The sequence below is a fragment of the Opisthorchis viverrini genome (assembly GCF_000715545.1).
Source record: "Opisthorchis viverrini unplaced genomic scaffold opera_v5_40, whole genome shotgun sequence".
Lineage (NCBI taxonomy): Eukaryota > Metazoa > Platyhelminthes > Trematoda > Opisthorchiida > Opisthorchiidae > Opisthorchis > Opisthorchis viverrini.
Genome location: NW_008751694.1, coordinates 609,500 through 630,974, shown reverse-complemented (window position 1 = coordinate 630,974; position 21,475 = coordinate 609,500).

Below are 21,475 nucleotides of genomic sequence, written 5' to 3'. Positions count from 1 at the left end.
TCAGTTCTGCTGTTTTACGATATGCTGATAATAGTAACAAAAGTCAGGCTGTAACGCTGGAATTTAGCTATTAAGTCAACAAGTACTCACTTACGTTGCATGGTTAGTGAGCCAAGCAACGACCACTTGGATCACTATTCATAGTCAGCCCGTACGAAGAAGCTTTTGAGCATGAAGCTCTTGGTTATATAATGAAACGGAAACAAATTCGCCTTCAGGCACAAAGTTGTCTTGCCAATCATCCTTGATTAAGACTGACATGATTGTTGACTGGGCAGTCTATAATTATCCACTTGGTTTTCACTCAGCGGCATGAAACATTTCGCTAAAGAAGTATAGTGAGATCAGACAGTACTTTTGACAGCGGTCTGGCTGCCCACTGAAAATAGTCATGAGCAAGCAAATCGGGATGGCATGACAAAATCTGGCATTCCAGTGGATGTCTAGCTGAATGGCAGCAAGTGACGTTTTTACGCATACTGACCACGGAAAATCACACAACACGCCAGCCTGTGTGACAGTAAATTTGTCTGGCATATTTCCCCTGAAGGACAAAAAAATTTGGAACCCCAACTACCTTAACGATACAACTTACTGTTAGTAACCATGGCTACCAACGTGGATAAACTAGATTTTGTTTACACTAATTTTAATACAATATCTTATCAACTGCTCCATTTTAACTCGACCACGAATTCGATCTGCGTCGTGCAATGGTCTAAGAATGTTGGGCCACTCTTAAGAGCATGGAGGGATTATTAGTAGAGATTTTACCTGGTGGCCAAACTTTCACTGAATAGAACAGCAAATTATAGGTCAAAGAAAGGAGCACACTTGACGCACAACCCTTGGTGTTATCTAGATCATCTTTTAGTGAAAAGGTATTGATAAAAATTTCACATGAAGTGTAATGGGCCTGTTTGTGTAAGAGAGTGTAAAACTGAAAAAGGACGAAGAACTCCCACAAAAGCGATTGATATTCTCTTGATTAGGTTAGGATGAGAGTCAAATGGTTCATTTGTCCTAATCAAGTAGTTTGTGAGCTAGTAGGGTGTCAGCCTTGAGAAGTTGGCGCATCTCCTTTTTCGGCATGGACAAAATCCGAACTAGTTTGTCCTGAACCTTCATAAACACCATGCATAAGTCTAGAGAAAAGCACACCAAGTACCTAATTTTCTGTGGTTTGCGGTTAGCTAAGGTAAATTCGACCGATTATGTGGTAATTGCTTTCGCTTGTCAATAATCTTGTATGTAAAATCTTGGTTAAAATCGATTTATTGAATGTAGTGTTTGCCTATCAGTCCTCTCATGTGGGATCATATGAAAAAGTTACTTATTGCCCTTGTCTAAATTTGGATATTACCTCAATCCAAGGGTACATTTCCAGCCAAAATAAATGATAACTAAGTAGTATGTACCGTATATTGTGGTACATTAAGAAATTTTTTTAAATGCATCGGTGAATGTGAGAGCAGGCTGGCGTCTCTGTGCGTGTGTTTAGTCTAACAAGTCGGGTACCGAGTGAACTGTTCATATAAATGACATTCTCTACCATTCATTGTGTGGTTTGTTTATATGGATGGACATGAACGCCCTTGTCTACTTTGTTGTATGTTTCAGCTGTTCCAACATTCCATGAGATATTCTTCATTTCAAACATCAAATTTAATGTGGAAAATGGGCTTGGATTAGGTGCAAATCAGAAAAAATGCCCACATAATGAAAAAGTGGTGGCCTAGATTTTTTGGAAGGTAAACCTGTTTGTGCTGAATGGAAGCGTTACCAGAAATAAAACTTGTGCAACGTGTTACTTAAAAATCATTGAAACGCCGTAAAAGGCTTGATAGTTCAGAATACTGTATATCCAAACAAAAGGACCATGACCATTTCAGAGCACGCCATCCTTGTGGCTGTACACAAATGACAGGAAGCTAGATCGTGACAGCTGCGTGATATTTTCCGAGGCACCTGTTAAATAATCAGGAGAGTAAATTCTACCTATAGGACACCGGGGAAGAACTACAATTTGTCAAATGGAAAACTGAAATTCCATCAAAAATTCTTGTGAATGTGTGACCGGTTCACAGAAAATCATCTTGTATCAGTAATATTGATCTTTTCGATGTCCGTCAGATAAGTGAGTTTGACATTTTTCGCGCGACTCTAAGCTGGTAGGTTTCCAAGTGTTTGCCTTGGAGGCAGCCATTCTCCGAATAGGATTTTACAAATCTGATTTTAAGTGAATGGCTAGCACTCATCAGATCTGTAGAAAAGTACGCGTCACCACTATTCTACGATTTACATTCGTCGTACATAAGCGGAGTTTTAGTTACAGTCGAAGAAATATTACCCAAATGAATCGATGCTGATTGTAACCTGCCAACTACGGAAACTTCGGTACCAATAAAAAACAAAATTATTACTGATGCGATAAAAACTTGGAATGATATCTCACTTGTTCATGCTTGGTTTACTTGGATTTTTAGTGATGACCTTTGGCATCAACGGTTTTGGTGGTTTGAAACTCACTGGTTGGGTACGCCCAGGAAAGAAAGTGCAATATTGAATAACGCAGCACATTAAACGGGACTTTGGAGCAAATAACATTGTGTGGCTTACAGGCTCTCGTAAAAGTGACCGGAAGCACTTTTATGTACACCGGAATTACGGGGGTTATGCGAGTGTTACTCACATGATTCTGGGCACTTTTCGAAAGTAGCTGAGTCTTGTCGCTTCTTTTGAAATCCAGTAATGGCACGGAAACGTTGCTCACCAAATACTTGGTCTCAACACCAATACATTCATATGTGTTGGGAACCACGTGTTCGCCAAAATTCAGTGTAAAGCAAGTTTATGCCCAACAATATATTCGACTCCGAGCTTGACAACTAAGTCAAAACCAAACAGACCTACATACTCACGTATCATTTCCTGAAATATACTTGGAATATCTTTTATGAGAATACTTGGTAATGAACAGTGTAAATGGTTGACTAATTTTCCACGAAGGCTTGGCGATCGGCGGTCAAACTTGTCGTAAATTGTGCAAACTTTTGATAGGGTTGTATGGTATAGGATTTGGGTTTATTTATTCAAAATATTCCTATGGAAATACAGCACCAACACCAGAATTATTTACCTGCACCTCAGCCTCTGATGGCCTGAAAATTCCCAACTTAATATTGTTGAGAGGTGTGTGGAATGTGGCAGAGGACGCAGCTCATATTCCAGTGTCAAATCAGATTGCGAAAAAGATGGCTTATTACTAAATCGGAACTGTACAATTCCAAACCAGGATGAAATTTTGTAATTCATGCACTTTAGGTATTTTATCTACTGTGATACGCGGTTCGTCTGTGAGCCAACAAATCAGCACCAAGTGTGAAGGTTCAGTTTTCATTCTTTTTGTTTATGGAACGTCTGTAAGAGGGAAGAGTAGGAGAACTCAACAAATAATTTCATGGGCATATAGCAATTTTGTGCACTATATATTTTTTTGAATCACGTACCTACACTGAGTCATATTTTGACCCTTTCAAGTATTTGTACGTGACCGACATGTTATGACATGGTATGATAAGGCGCACAGAAAAGGCACAGAAGTCCCCCGTTTGACGAGCTATTTGGGATTATAAACTAAGTTTTATGGTCAAATTACCGCTTATTTTTGTATGCGATCTAAAATTGGTAGGCATCAGCTCACTACAATCATAAACCAAACTATCTTACCAAGTTACTTGCATAAGAGAATTTAGCAGCAATTGCGGTCTATAAGATAGGTATTGTTGCTTAAGGTGCATCAGGTTCAGAGGTACCTTCAAGCACTTGTTCCTTACAAACCGTGGAGGTAGTTTGCAGAAACTGTTTATCTGGATCCGGGAAAGCCATTGCACAATAATACTTTGGTCACCAAAAATGATTATAGTAAATAACGATAATAATGAAAATAAATAATAATGAATAAAAAACAAGCAAAATACTGAAATATCTTTGTGGTGATGCTCCAAAAATAAAAATGGTCTATCTATCTTCTATCAGCACATCACATCGTGTTTTGCCTTTCTGAATACTTTACTCAAGTCTATTCTCTTAAATAGGACTCTCTGACACAGCGGTCTCAATTTGGAATAGAAGCACGCACAGTTGATCACAGGGCCTGTGGCTATGTTTTGCAAGCAGTCCCTAAATAAGTGAAATCCTTTGGATGAGACCAAACAAAGCAATAGCAAAATATTTCGTACCCATTCCTACCTTCGCATCAGCATTTTTAAGTCTACTTCACCAGCGCGTTACATTAGAGGGCGGCCGGCTATATATCAACTCACTAGTTGGGTACACCTACCTTCAGAGCAGCGACGTGGGTAGTGAATGTTGGACAAGCTTTTCAGGTGCCGAAAACTATGTTGGGTAGATAGTTTACATATTTGTGTTGTCTCTCCGACTCGCTTTTGCGGATGGGAACCAGTCCAGTCTGGTCCTCAGAGAGCAGAATGTTTACATTCAGCTACAAAATCATGAAACTTGTATTTGGTTCCCTTCTCTTCAAGCGTTGTGCCCTGGGGGTTGGCTGCTCGATTAAAGGAAGCCATTGTCAGTTTGGGCAGTTTGAGTTCGAAGTGAAAAACTATCCACTTGAAATAGTCCCATACACAAAGTTCAGTCTGGAGAAAACAATGACATTCTTATGCAGTAGCACGGAAGCAATTAAGTATGGCAATTGCCCATAGGAAGCAATCAAGTCTTTTATATCCGCAATTGTTGACTGAATGGACTTTCAATTTGTCTCTACCGCTGCAATTTTGAAGCACCCACTCAATACTGACTAACAAAGCAGCAAAACAAAACTATACCAAACTTATTCAGAAATCTCTAAATTTGTAAGTTTGTGAATACCACGGGTGACATATGAGGAATACAGCAGGAAGCAAATTGTTGAATGGCTGTTTTTTGTTCTCATTCTGGCGAGAAAAATATACCCGTGTTATATAATACTATTCTTTTATATTATGCTATCCAAACAAAAGCGAAGATACGATCTCTAACGAGTGCGTTATATGACCGGTTTTTACAGGAACAAGTTACTCCGTCTGAGAAACGAAGATTGGGATACGCCCATAGCCTGTCTGGTAAGTGTCGTTTGTCAGCACATGGGCGATAATGGACGAAGCCCAGGGATATTTAGGTGCCACCAAATAGGTTGAAAACAATGGGAGAACTACTGTCCATTTGGGCGTTATCACGCCAGCACAAACACGGTCATTTCAACTGAGGCACACATGGGTAGAATGCAATTAGAATAACAGCTGAAACGAAACTTGCGGTCACTTAGACAACCATGTATGTTGAGCTTAATATTTAACTTAGTCGCTCAAGTTTGCTTTTAAACAAACTGAGCAAATGAATGCTTCTGTCAATTTTACCACCAGATGTATGAGGGTGTTTCAGCGCGTGCTCCCAACAAAATAGTGAATGTGGATTTCAATGGGACTGAAAATCATTTAAACTTAAGGAAATTGACAATTGAAAGCCCATACATCAGAGCCATATATATATTCGTTGTACCGCTAGGCAATAGACAGCAGTATGAAACCATATGATCACACTGTGCTCAAGATTTCTACAGTATTTTATCCCCAGTGGCATTCATAGTCTTTCTGGTAACTTTTGATGGGAAAATATGCCGGCAGTCATGGTAACATTCCAAGTTATCGAATCTCTAGCTGGATCGTCAGTGTAATATTGTAGAATCATAAGCGCACTTGTGTAATTGTTTAGCTCGCAATGTGCAGCACTAATTTACCTCGGCACATTTTTTGAAGAATTTTATTCTCCTCATGAAGAAAATTTGCTTGATTCAGCCGAATCCATTTCCTGAGTATGAGCCATTACTCATTATTAAAAACCGGGCTTAAGGAATATTGCAGACAAATAGTATCCCTATCGCGTACTTAAACAAACTATCGCCTGCTGAGGAGAAAATGAATTTGGTTCAGTCTGCCTGTTTACGATCTGGACAGAAGTTTCGGAACGGTCGCAAGACACTAGCATGCACTTCAGATTACTAATTTAAAAGTGTTAGGTAATAACTTGTTGCTATCCTAATTGATGGGATATTAGACAGTCGAGAAGCAACCGTAATGCTAAATGCGAATGCATGAATGTAATCAGAATAAACAATTTTTGCTTCTAAGATATGAGTGATTCGTCCTACGGGACCAAATACCTATTTGCTGTGTTTCAAACTGGATCAACCAACTGTATAGTCTCAGTCAGAAATAAACTCAAAAAATGTGGTTGTGTGTGATGAACATGTTTTCGCACTTGAAGCCCGACACTTGATATTAATTGTGAAGCCTAAAAGTAGACAGGGAATTCAAACAGTTCGAAGCTTGCTTGTTAGTTCAATCGAGAAATGTACAAATTTATGGTATCCTACGAAAGTCCTGAAGAATGTCGATTCCTTCCTGTTCCCGAAAACCAGTGAAGCACACAATACTTGATTTTGCCCTTGTTATCTGTTTGAACCACTTTTTAGGGGGATTTGACATGATTATGATGAAGTTACAGCTGTTTATGTCTGACCTGGTAAAATTGTGAGATATTTTTGTGCAATGAATAACTGTCTGTAGTGCCTCGAACATTCGTCATAGACACTCAGTAGAGTTTTCTCATTTGAGACAAATCGTAAGGCAGATTATGATTTCCATAAAGCATTTCGTGTTATTATCCTTAAAAAGGAATCTCGTAATTAGTTGTCTTTACTCAGATTGGCTCATCCATTATTCACGGCGGCACATGTTGCACGCTGGCAAAAGTTTTTTGAAGGTGTCCTATTGAAAAAAGTTGGCAAGGTGTTAGATTATTAGCCACATGGTGTTGTTAATGCTACTTTCCACTGAGTAAAAGAAACTACCGACCGTGTGTGTGATCAAAAATGCACATGATTTATTGCTGGTGCGATAAGTGGAGGTCCAAGAAACACGGCATTTTGAACAAGGCTAATTGCTTTTCAAGACAAATGATGGCAGGGTAATTTACAATGTCATAAGATGCGTACAGAGCTAACCGAGCTATCTATATTTTATATTTGCAGCATGCTTGATGTGGTGATAAAGCGTGTGTGGTCAGGTACAATCTTTTTTCCAGTGCATTACTTTCATGCCTGAAATCTGCAGGGCCCAAAGGGGCATATATATATAATGTCAATGCATTACGTGCACCATATTAGGCAGCGGTATCGAGAACTGCCATTAGTATAGTTGAAACCATTGACGCATATTTGCCCATGAGAGATGACGACAAATGAGCTCATTCAAGCAAAATAAGCCATCATGAGTCATCCTTTGGCTGGTTACTTGTTAAGCGAGAGCCTAACAACTTGTAATCCACCTCATTTTGAGAATGACACATGTTATTCTTGCAGGCCATATTGGTGCTCATGTAACTGGTTTGCCGAAAGCTGCGAGAAAATATCCAGGAAGTCAAATGCAAGGTGATTTGTTGTCAAGAAAATTCAAAAAATCACTGAGTTTCAATGTCTTTTCAAAACTCTGCAATTACCCTCGTCCGACTAGATGAAGAAGCTTTAAATCCCATGGAGATAACTAGCCTTAAGGAGGTTGGGATTGTCATTGGCCTTTATCTGACTTGTGTTTTAGTCATCACATCAGATCCATCATAAACCGTATCTCCTCCGTCATCAGGCTTATTGATTTTTTTCTGGTTGAATGTCCTATTCCTTGGATAATTGCCTTTATATGAAGAATCATATTCTGTTGGGACAGTTCTCCCACAAATGTCTATTTTTGGGTCTGTTTGGGTCTACTTTTATATAGTAGTTTGCAGGAATTATCACGCTTTTTTACCTGCTGATCCACCAAATCAGTTCATCCGGATGGTTCTTGTGGTTGGATTTGTAACCTCCAAAGTTGCTGTTGGCGCCGTAAGATACACGATGGTTGATTAAAACCATGGGAAACAGTGTTTTTCGCATTTGAAATATATATTAACATACTTGGTGTTCTTAGTTCGGTTCAGGCTGTTTCTTTTTACTGGTAATACGCCAGCTGGCCTTGCTATGAAACTTTATTCTTTGAAATTTCCGAAAGATGGATCAGTTTCTGCTCACTACTGATTACAATTAAAGCAGATCTGAGTTGAAAACATGTCTTTATGTTTGCGGAGTTGGTTTAATCACGTCAATATAATGTCATTCTGTTGTGTTTAAAATTTTGAGTTTGGGTCATTTGTTGTCACTGATGCTCTGAGATGAAAACCGCACTGTGGAGACTGGCAAAATTATACATCTTCGTATTTGCTCTATAAAGCTTACTGGGAAGTCTCCATAAGTAGAAGTGCAAAGAAAAAATGATATATTTTGAAATCGGTCGCAAGGCGTCATATAATCTACCGGCTCTTAAAACACTTTCTCATGAAGCATCTCTGACTTAGACACACTTTTCTACAAAGCTTGACCAAAGGATATGTCCATTCAGAGAGTCGACATGCAGTGTGTCTTAAATCTAGAAGGGCTCACCAACTTGGTTCACGTTATACTGAGACTGATTTGTCTTCCATTCGTAGGTGATTTGTTATCGGAAAATAGATTACATAGTGTTTGAAAAACATAGGAGTCAGCTAGTAAGCGTTGCAGGCTTTCTGTATGCATCTATAACGACCAGCCGATAGTGAGACAATTTACTGACACACCATTCACTCATCAGTCGGGTGAGAAGCTTTCTAGACCGTTCACTAACTGTAAAATCCTAGCTGTGAAACAATCACTTATCCATATCACTACGATGGCACTCCAAGCAATCGGAGCGCCTAGAACAGACTAAAGGCACTAGCAGTATACATCCTCTTTGGTACACGACAAGGGGTCAACAAAGCAGAAAGTACCGGAAGACAGATTTGTCTGTATATTCCCAGGGAATATGGAAGTGGACGTTTGAACACTTTCGGGTTGCCCGGAGAGTGTTGCACAAGTCTTCCACTAAAACTGGTGAGAAAATAAAGTGTAGCACCACTGGCTGCGAAATGCTGGACAATGTGTTAGATGTCATATGGTCAGTTGATTGCACAAATACGATGTAAATGCGATTGTTCAGTGTTGAAAAAGCGTCTCCTAGCTTCTGTTTTGGGGTGAGGAAGTGAATTGCGCAAGTGTAACTACTTTTTAACCTGTCAAATGTTTGTTTTCTGACGAAAATTTTAGAACAAACCGTTGATTAACAAGTGTGATACCGATTTTTTAAAAATCAATTGCAAGCTGACAGTGTTTTACTTTTTACCTAAAGCTTATGTTTGGCTACTGATTGAGTGTCGTTGCATTAGGCGATCAGTAGTTGTGACGCACTTCAAATATAACTGACTAAATGATCGTCGATCTGTTTTCCAAGGAGGGTAATTGGCTTATAACCGTTTTCTCCCCAGAATTCACGCTTAAGTTAATGACTTCTCTCCCCCCAACGACGAAACATTTGCAAGCCAACTACCTAGTTCGAAGAGCAGGGCAACAAACCACTGATTAGCCACCAACAGAAGTATTAGAACTGTCAAATTTTCGGTAAAATGAACAGTCTCCTATCTGATGTTTTCGAGTTACATTTGAACCGCGTTTCCGTCAGCTGCATGCAGTCCTCGGGAAATAGCGTAGGTTGCGCAGTTTTAAGCAAAAACTTAACTTCAGTCGTGCACTGTGTATGAAATTCAGACCTCAGTTTACTAAATAAATCCATTTCAGAATTTGGTGATGTTAGGGAAGACTTGCTACTAATTGAAAACTGAGGCATTCAGTATGATATGGTGTTAGACCCAAGTGACTCTGGTAGCCTCTCAGATGAGGTGTGCTCCAAACGTCCTTGATACTTCAACATATCGTCATTTATTTGTTATAAAGGGACCTATAAATATCCACTCAGGTGCAATATTTTTGTCAGTTTATTCATAATTCCATTGATTGACTGTGTTTTCGAGTAACGGGCGTAGAGTTTGCCAGTGGTCTTTTGAGATGTAGAGGACATTACGGTCAACATGGCTGAACAAAATTATGCGCAATGAATATTTTTTGGAAACATTCGTCTCTGGGCACTATTTTGTGCTGAATTGTTTTTCCATGGGGAGAACGTTACATTGAAGCGACTGAGACGGGAAGAAAGGTGGTCTTATATATGAAGCACTCGCTCGAAATAGCTCTTTCTAAACTGAGCTCACAATCTTTCGACCTTTCTGAACGCCATAGTCACTACGCTTCTTGATTTATTGACATTTTGTAATTCCCGGGGCGTTAATGCTCAATTAATTCAGGGCTTAGTGGAACTTTTTCAAGTTAGATGTGTGAACGAATGGACACATTCTCCTTGTGCAACTTCATGTTATTGTTCAGTTTAATTGAACTTATATGTTAGTTCTGTCCAAAATCTCAATCGACTGCATTATGCCTCGATGTTGCTGAAGCGGGTTTCGCAAAAGCAATGTGAATTATTCAGATACTTTAGGATACAGAAACGGAAGCTATTCACATACAAGTTGAGTTGAGACATTCTAACCGATAGTTTCCGCCTTTTTTGCTGGAAATATCCTCAACGTTGTTTACGAAGCATTCTTCGAATTCGTTGTGAGAGCAAATAAATGTTTGGTATTATGTTCACCTCGGCCTACGAGGGTTTAATTTTTGTATTTCCTAAATTATTCAACTGTTCAAAATCACAAATTCGTAGATACAACCCAAGGTTAAAGGCAACCTACCGATAGCTAGCTGAGCACATTTGAAAGCTAGTAACATTTTAAACGGAATCTATAAACACATATGACATTTAGGGTTTAGTTTGTGAAAGTCGCTGAAGCCCAATAAACAAGAAATATATTGATTTTGATTTTTCGCTGATTTAGAAGAAAAAGGTTGACTATTGTGCAAGCTGCTATGGGTTTTTACATCTCGTAATTTTTCTGCCGATTGGCTTGGTATCCCGCAAGTTCTTGTTTCAATCATTTGCCCATAATGAACTCTCACTTTAAGTGGCCGTCATTTGAGTCCCTACTGAGCAATATTGCTTTCACTAGGTGCGGTAGAAGTTGACATTTCGGCAGCCATATATTAGGCGAAGCAACTTTAGGAACTTCCCAAAGTATTTCCTGTCCTCTTGCTTACGAAGCTAAATGAGAGCGTGTGTTTTACGAGGCGATGCAATAACGCGGGGTCATAGATTCTTGGCTTAGAAACCAAGTGAGTGTGTAACACAGTATTTAAACGCGAAAATCATTTCATCGTGAGGATCACGGTTGTTCAGAGCCTAACAACTATGGTCAAAGCAGTTGAATATTGCAAGATTTAGCGGGCTAATTGATTGTAGCCGCACACAAACTTGGATTGTGCAGATTGACCGATTTTCTGCTGACTTAAATGTTCCTTCTTTGGGTTGCAGCAAAACTTGAAGGTCGCTGCTGTGTACTCCACAGTTCCGAATAACAGGTGATCGTGAGGGATTTGTTGCTGCAACTTTGCGGCCTCCAGCAAATAATACCCCATATATTGTGGTCCTTGAAATGGACGGTAAAACAGGTGTCGTGGAATCCATAAACTATTTTTGTGGCAAATATAGATAGCGAGTAGTAAGCTTTGATGCTGAAATCCATTTCGCCTAACTTTTATAGCAGACTATTTGACACAGTATAACTAGTTTCTATTTTCGAAAAACTTTGGTAACATTCGGTAGATTTATTGCTGGGCTACGTTTCGCTTTTGACACAAAATATTCGTCAGGCCAAGTGACTAGGTTCCGAGGTTGGTCAAGATTTGAGGCGGAAGGAGAACCAATCGGCAAAGTCAGGCTAAATCTCTGTTGGTTGTCGGCCGAGGGATTTTGGTGTGTTAGTGTTTGGACAAGTGTTGGGTCGGTGGGGAAATCTACATGGGTCCAGCCTAGGTTCTTCTGGTTCGGTCCATTTGATGGTCCCTCTTGAAGAGTGTTTGAACCTTCTATCCGTCTGTTTGGATGAGTTAGTGCTAAGATAGTTGTGTAAGAGGGATGCTGTGATCTTTGGTCAGGTTGGGATTTCAACCCCACCCCCAGTTTTTGCTAACGTTTCTATGTGGATTGACAACCACACAGTCACGTATAAACTCGTTTTATCTAGGCCGCTTTCCATACGCTCGCCAGTTCCATACCCTTGATTCTATTCACGCTGTGATGCTTAGTAATTTCCACCGCCTCGGTTATCGGCGGCTGTTGTGTGACTTGCAGTCTCCGTCTTTAAACCTCCACAATCTCCAGATCTATTCTATGTCCCGTGTCTAAGGTATGTATCGCCATCGCTGAGTCTTTGACCGGCGTTTGGTATTCTTCTGCATTCCTTGATGGTTTGTTCCTCCTTCCTTTATGCTCGCCAACTCCGGTATGCAATTCCCTGGCAGTTTGTCCTATGTAAACCTTAACGCAATCGTTGCAGTTAATTTTATGCACGCTGTCCTTCGTTCTTTCACCGGCAAGGGATCTTTTGACTGCACCAATACTGAGCGTAGCGTTTTTTTCCTTCTGAAAAGCTACTCGAATTTTGGCTAGGTTCAAGGGTCCTCGAATAACCTCTTATGTCCCTGCCTTATGTGGATTGGATAGGGACTGCTGTACCATTCCCTGCCGGGTCTAAATAGTGAAGATAATATCTTTCTTGGTTGACACTTAGTCAAACTCACTGGGTATCCTATTTCTTGAAGTCATTTGGCGGTCTCGATTTGAGCTGCCGTTCGGTCGATCTCTTCTGTGCACAGCGCTCTGACTTGACGAAACATCGATGAGACAATACTGGCTTTTTTATTTTCCTATCACGAATAATGGACGCAAATGCCTTATTTGCTCTTTGTTGACGAGTAATCTGCAAGATTATGACACGCAAACCCCCTGTCTAGTCACGATATTGCGTTTAAAAAATGGAAAACTTTCCACTTCAGTGGTTAACCTTTTCGACTTATATGAAATAAGCAAATGATTAAGCTGTTTTTTCGTTGGACGTATGGGCATTTTGACTCATTTTAAATTCATACGAGTTTAAGCCTGAATCATCCACTATCTCTGCTTAAAAGGGCTTTGTATGAGTTGTACAACAAGAGAATTGCGTGAATAAATTTCGAAATAATGGTTCCATTCGTCTTTCCCTCTGCTAAGTAGATAAGAGTAAGACTGGGGAATTTTAACAGGGTGAAGGAAAACGTTATGTAACATGCATTGAGCGTTGTTTTGTTCGGGAATGTATCATTCCAGTTTTAGAAGAGATCCAAAGGCAGGCTTACACACAGTAGCAGATAGTTCGCAGGCCCTCGAATTAGTATTTTCAGTAGATGTACCAAGCTCCCATTCCCAACAAAATAAGCTTTTTTTACCCCTTTTCATGCAGGGCACTTCCCTTTGGGTCAATCCGGCTCATTTAAACAACTATATTCTAAAATTTGGCTATTTATCTTAGTCATCGTGACAGAAATGTGGTATAATCAGTCCACCTTGGATTTAAGGCAATCGTATTACCAAAATCCTATCATTTCGGTAATAATTCAAATCTTAACGGGAATTAAAATTTTGAGATCTGGTCATCCAATCCACGTGCGTCTGGCTGTCGAGATAAATTTGGGAACGGTGTAGAGCATTTTTTGTTCTTTTTGTTCTGCTAATTTACCCAAAGGTTGTATCAGATTTATTCAACCTTGAAAACTTATCCCACATGACTACTTACTAAACATACCCGGAACCCATATGCCCTCATTCACCTGGATGAACTATTCGCATAAATGATGTTATGATTTCTTATGATACATGGGGGTATAGATGTCTGTTGTACAACCGTTTTGTTCACCATGTTAACGGAATCTCTCACTAGTTTGATGACATATATATTAGACGCCCTGAAAACCACTTGAGTTTTATGTCGCATACGATAAGTTCAGTAGACCTATTATCTCAGTCACATTTCAACGGTGCTGACGTAGCATGACACTGGTCAAATCAATTACCCGAGCGGGTAGCCTAAAGGCAACTCCAGACAGTCTCATGAGCTACCCACGTCGATCCGTAGGCGTAGCTTGGACTCAGATGACGCAGTCTTAGCACGGCTACCTTGGGCAGCACTATGTTTAAAAAACTATTTCATAGGGGATTTAAATCCAGTTTGTTCACGTAATGAGTTGCCAGACACATCTATCAGAAAATCAATTGGCCTTCTGATTGCCCGATTGCTAAGACTTTACTTTCCTGTGATACAATCGTCCGTAATTCCCCCCGTTTTAATTAGCTGCTTTATAACTACGCTACCGTTATTGTAAATCAAAAAGGTGCGCTGGCTTAAGGATGAGCTGAAACCTGCTTGGAATCTGTGCTCATTCTGCGATCGCATAAAATCTTCAATTACTGGCAATTTTTCGTTAGTCTGAACAAACTGCATTTTTCCACCTGGGTGAGCAAAACGTCCTTCAAAAGAGATTGCGTGCGCTGCTGATCCACCGCTCGGAATGTTCGCAGACCACTTTTGGGAGGACTTCACCTGTTCAAGTGAACAACTGTCAATCATTTTCTCGTGAAAGCGCTGGTCTGTAGAGCTTCGCGGCCATGCGCTTAGATGAATTTATTAATCTGACGATACAGAATCAGTGAGCGAATAGCCTCTGGATTTTAGGTGCATAAACGAACGATTAGGTAAGGACGTAGAATTTCAATTAACTCAAAACCATCGAAAACAAAAAAGCTGTTCACCAGGCAGTACTTAAAGACATTATTTTTTGTAAATCCATTGGCGTTCATAGGTATCTCTTAATCTAACCGAAAAATCACCGCAGTATAACTCTAATAAAGAGCAGTGATTTCGATACGATTTTCAAACCAAACGATGAGGTAACGTGATTTTGGTAGCATACAAGTGTGTCAACAAGCTGACAAATGCAAATCTATGTGGAATTTTCTGGAAATTATATTTGATTAACGGCATGTGAGTAAGCTGTCACATGTTATCTGTGAATCTCTAGGAGACTGAACAACCCATTTACCTCTCAAAATACCTTTTGTGTTGTCATCCGCTCCTTAGTTTCAATAGTAATACTATTAGGTTGTTAGTGGTCAGGCCACGAGTTCGTTTATTTTGGGAGGTGTACAAATCACAAAAATAAGACAGTAATTTTCAATTGATCTAACCCAGTAATAAGGCAAATGTATGATGGACGTTGGGAATTGAGGAATGTGTGACTTTTGGGACGAAACTCGAACGTGGTAACAATTGGTTCTGCATTTTCACACATAACTGTCATTCTGATTACGGCGTAAGAAAACTGAACTCCATATGTGGTTCAAAAAATGATTGCTTCAACCTTAGATTTATTCGAGCATATTTCCCTGGGCAGAGTATGAGTTATCCCATCAGTCGATTCCTTAAGCTATACAAAATCCCCCGTAAAAATTATTTTTCTCAACTACGTAATCAGTATTTTCCCGTTGTTCTTCATTGTGTTAGTCATATGAACACACATCTGTTTATAAGCTGCTCCATATTACTCCCCTACTGACATGCAGGCAGGGTGGCCAGTGGCATCCTTATGCAACACGAAGCTCGGTCGTACGGGAAGGTTTCTCCATTTCTTACTCAGGTTAGTTATTTAGCTTGGATAATATTTATATTAGGAAGAGGGTAGGATAAATAACAGAATGATTATTCCTTGCGTTAGATAGTTCCTATCACAACTAGAGCGAAAGGAAGGGTGGGTCACATTGGGGCTACACAGCTTATCTTACAGTTACTAGTCAGCAGCGTCATGTTGTACTAGCCACTGATTAAAGGTTTCATACTGGAGTTCAAACCCTGCCATTGAGGTGAGCATCCTCTGTGGTCTGCCGTTGTACAAAATATTATATGTGGAGGGAACGCACCACTGTGGAATAATCTGTGTAAGGGGAACACGCAACGGTAAGAAATAATTTGTGAATTATTCACTGCAGTTATTTTTGCTCACAAAGGTCCTATTTGGCATGCCAACAAGTAGTTGGTCGAGTAGGAATAGCGTAAGACTGATATGTCTTACTCAATATACACTACACAGCCCGATCATTTCGGGAGCCTGCATTATCTACGACTTAACATGGCTTAGTCAATACTGACAAATCTTTTTTTGTCAAACAGAACACGAGGTTCGACAATTCACAATACTTCCTCAGCGTTTGCTTGTCTTTACAACTACCAAAATTGTTCACACTTAAGACGTCTTCATATTTCCACCCATATTTTCCTACCACAACTTGACATCTCAATTCCATATATGGCAAAAAAAGGTCGCATTATTCATGGAACTCCTTTACTGCTTTCTAATCAATTAAAGAATCATAGTGTAGTATGCACTTATCTAGCTATCATAGTAGGATCTTCATCCAGCAGCGTTTTCCGGATGCGGTTGTTTTTGCAGTTTGTTTCAAATATTCTTGTAACTAAAACCCACACAACAAGCATCCTACTTGTTCTTGGAAACATAGCGGTGCGCAATCCGAGAAAGTTGCATCAAGGAGGTGATTGCACTCAGTCATTCAGATGTTAAGCTAGCTGCCAACATTTCACATACTGATGTTAAGGAGCATAAGGGAATGAGAGACACCTGTTGAAGGCAGTGACAATCAGTGGCTTACTCTAAATTGCTGTTTGTCCAGTCAATTGATTTGAAATTGATAGCTCTGATGACATGTCCCTACCGCCTGCGTGATGTGTCTATCTGTCAACAACATTAAACCTTGGTTCGTCTCCTCCAGAGGTTCATATTCGGCGGCACCTCAATTGCCAACATGCTGAAATTAGTGCCAGATGTTTTCGCGATTCTTAGTCAAGTGATGGACTGGCCATACTTGTGCCGTCAGTATATTATTAACAGCCATACGAAGAAGGCTACCATAGTTAAACGTTTCTCCGTTCTATGAAATACCTGGCTCAATAAGCATAATCTACAATCTAATAAGGATTTAATTTTCCTGAGAGCTATCTGATGCCCTTCGAGATAGCTAATTCGATGGTCTGAAAGGTCGTGGTAATACTCCAGCGAAACCAACGGTCAAACAGCCAACAGCGGTCACACCGATGCCTAATTTACGACAGGCCGCCACGAAGTGAAGTGAGCTGTCTGTGGCAAATTGCTACGACTTAAAACGGTACCTTGGTCATTCTGACATTAGTAGGGAGTTCAACACTTACCAGTCCGCCGGAACTTGTAGCAGTTGACTAGTAGACCAGTAGATCTGCCATTATGTACTACCATTAATGCCATCAACTTGTAGGAGATTTCGGTTTGGAACTAGCCAGTATTACCATACGAATTCGCGCTTTGTAGGTGTAAAGCGCACGTAATTTTATGCAATATAATTATTTGCGTTATGGTTTGTATCTCTCAGGGAATAGACCCACGACAAGCAATGTGAGGTGGATATTAGTTCTACAGAGCCCACAACCATTTAGGTCTAACCAACGTTTATCCAGAAGGTCCCAGCTTCGGCGGCACCCTAAGTAGGGCGGATCTGACTAGGCAGATCTGTCTGTCTGTAATTACTAGATCGTCGTTGCACACTTCGTAAAAACTAATCACGTGGACACGTTCACGTCTCTGGATACGATAATTCAGGTGCTGGTCGAGTAGTGGTTGCACACTTGCCTCGCATGCCAGATATCCAGTTTAAAGATCCCAATAAATTCAAAAATATACCTTTTGCTGAGCTCTAACAAGGTGAGCCTTTAATCTGGCTCTTTCCATCTTTGACATGAACTCATCAAAATATATCTGTCAGGGCAGGAGGTTGACTGTTTGAACGCGGGTGAATTTGCCACAAAAGGTTACGTCGTTAGCATACACGGTCTGAGTGACGTCAAGATAATGGAGGCAGGTTTACTAATATCTAAAATTAAAAATTCAGAATACCAATATCAATATCATAGTTGATGACGACCGACGGAGCCAAAAACAATTTTCAAATCAGAAAAGTCAACATTATTTGTCATCAAAAGCAGTGCCACATTCCAACCACTTGCTGCAAGATGAAGTTGTGTTACCATATAACTTACACGACACTGCATTTTTACTCGCTGTTTATTGCCCTTTTGACAAAATCAGCTGAAGGCGGTAATATTGGGCAGAGGAATAAAATTAGACGAATGTAACAACTCGTTACTAACTAGTGCGGCTGGCGGTCCTCTAATCAGAACTCCGGCTATTCATATCATATACGGCCCACCCCGGTTTATTATGTTATTTTCACTGTAACATTAAAGAAATGTTCAGCTTCCAGATAAGAAATCAGACAAACAACCAAACACGTCCATTCTACCGCAAATAATTAGGACAAAATTTTGCCCTTCCTCAATCAGTACCACAACCAAGAGAATTGGTTTTTATTGTTCTCGCCGATCGTGTGGCAGATACTTATATGTTCAAGATTCTTGTGTTTGAGTAAAAGAATACCCCAGAATGACTCTCTCCTTCAGGGGATTTTCTGGTTCTAAAATGTAGTCTACGCACGGTAACACATCTCACTGCTTAGTATCTATCAAATCTCACAAAGTGTAAAACTGAGAAATTGCAGGGATATAAAAGGTTTTGTTTCATTGACTCATGCCTTGATGACCGGTTCGTTACAGCGCCAGTATATGAGTGACTCCAAAAATGGTAGTGAGAATCTCCATAGAAATGCGCCCAGTTAGTATAAGTGCATCGATTTTTGTGCTTCTTCTTGATAGAAGAAATTAGGCGCGGGATAGCCGAGCATTTCATAAACAAAAATAGAGCAGTTTTTCAATACCAAAGTTTATTTCACGACCACATTTGGTTTTTCATCATCAACGTACTTTCTATGTGGTGATTCAGTGAATACACTGTCGTAGACTACTAGCCGTATTCGAGTGTTGAGGTCAACACCCCAGTTTAAATTTCACATCTCATCTTCAGGCTTCTTATTGCACTCAGAATCAGGCAGATACTACAACGAACGACATTATATATACATAATATATATATACTTATATTCTCTTCCAAGTTCACTCGTTTAATCATCGGTATCAGAAACACCTAAACCATATATGCAGGTTAATGTAAACCTGTCGGTAATGATGTAAGATCACTTTTTGTTGTTTTCGCGAGTTAAATTAAGGTAACGAAAGCGTAGACAAGAAGGAGAAAGTTCATGATTTTTGAGAATAAATATTTTATTTGTGTCTAAATTTCGACGTAATTAACTGGTTGAAAAAAGTTTTATGCCGGTTCATGAGTGGGACAAAACCAAACGATGCCAGTGGGAACATGTCCCTCGTTATGATATTATTAGACCATACTAGCCTAGATGAGTAAGATATTCGTTGTTGTTTTTCACCAATTCGCTCATGGTCCATACTTTAGCCGAATTTGTAGATTTACTTGTATCTGCCTACCCAAACAGGTGGCATGGTTCTCGTTTAATGTGCGCATTCGTGACTCAAACAATAAATGCTACATTTCAGCGTAATTATCCCACTGTACCACATATCATATTGTTGATGGCTGTAAAGCATAGCAATGGTGTAGCCATCCTTGTAAGCGCATTACTGCCTGCATGATCGGTGTTCGCCATGCTCAAATACGGAGAATGATAATGGATTTGAAAAGCTCCGGAGACAGATGACTGGAAACTCAGATTGCCTTATAAAGAGCACTCTGGGTAAACTTTCGTCTTTTTCCAGGAACGTGTAAATAAGGCCATGAAAGCATATACTGCAGCTGGATTTTTTCCCCAGACTATTTCTAAACGTGAGAAAGCATGTTCATTTCCGTAAACTATATTTTCAGCGCAGATATGCAGTGATTTTAAATAAATTGAGCCAAACCAGAACGGCAAACTTTGATTCCGGCAAGTGAAGTAAAGGACTTTTGAGGAACATCTAGTATTCTGGCGGGATTATATTACAAAGCCGAATGATGTTACCCATAATAGTTGAAACAATCGGACCTATAGATGACGGGTATTAGTTAAATGTATAGATTGCTAAAACCATATCATATTTTCCTATTAAACATCTACATTCTCTGGTCCCGGCATTGTTGTACTAGTCCTCCTCATGAAAGTACGCCACTTGCCTGAATATTTGAAACAATATCCGAGGAAAATGTTGGAATATCTAGAAGTCCTTACATGACTCATCTGTGCGACCGACTTTTGTAGAAGTGACCCGGTGTAGTTAATAGACAAATGAGCACATGCATTTTGTCGGTTTCTAGGCAGCCCGAGTTTTCTTGTACTTTTGAATTAGTAGTTTAGCCGCAGCACTCTTTTGGTGCATACCTGCGGCGCTGCCCAAATAATCACAAAAGCTAGGGTAAGGCCAGGTCGCCCAAGCCTAACAGAGGCAGTCATAATGCCGAATGTGGGTTGAAAACCTCTGGACCAGCAATTTCGTGCCTGAACCACTGAGCTATCCCAAAAGCATTATTAGAGCACACCTCTGCCTTGAGATTATTTCTCACACTGTTTTCCATTTGATCCCAGAATAATAATCGACCTTCGGGCACAAAGCAAAGACTTTGAAGACAGACGTGAAGGCCTGTATTTTTGATGCATTTGTATTGGTTAATTCAATAATTAGGTTTGTCGGGTGTTTGGTTACACGCTACGGCTAGGGTAACTAATCTCATGACGTACAAGTATCTGTCGATGAAAACATCCAGGCTTTACTTTGGCCAGATACTGTATATTCCTCACCTGTCTCAAGAGGATACTCCACAGCTGGGGAGAAATGTTGTGACGCCATCTTGAGTAATATCGCGGCAGCTAACTCTATTTGCGAACAAAATGGAAAACAGTTACGTTGGGATAACTATGTCACATGATGGGAAAATTTGGAATACAAACGAATTCAGTCCACCTGTAGATCAGCTGATGGTAACGGCAGTATAACTCTTCAGTAAGTTGATGCTAACCACACCTTTTACTGCAAATCATATTCTCCCATTTGCTTGTCAATTACTGGTTCCATCTTACAATTTTCTTCTGGGCGACTACTAATGAGCTGTATGAGGGTATATTATTAAAAGTGATTCCATAATCGATGCACTAGTCCCAAGCAGCCATGCATCTAAAAAATATTTTGTTCCCACAGCGATAGTTTGTTAACTCATAAAGGATAACATGATGAAACCTAGGAAACGTGGCCAACAAATTTGGTTCCCGACCTTCATGGTTCAGCAGTTGCGCGGACACAATGCAGTGATAAAATCGTACCATTGAATTACAACAAGTGAGTGTCAGAGATCTTTATATTGCGGTAAGTAGAGATTAAAATCTTCCTTTGGAAACAGCTGTCATCATTTACGTCATCCTGCAGCTGGAACCTGAGAATACTCGGGTTCTGCTTGATTCTTTTTCCATCTGGTCAGAAGCCAACCCACTAAAATTTTCAAGCGAAAGACCGACTCGAAACCTTGCGATCAACAGCTGTACCTGGTATT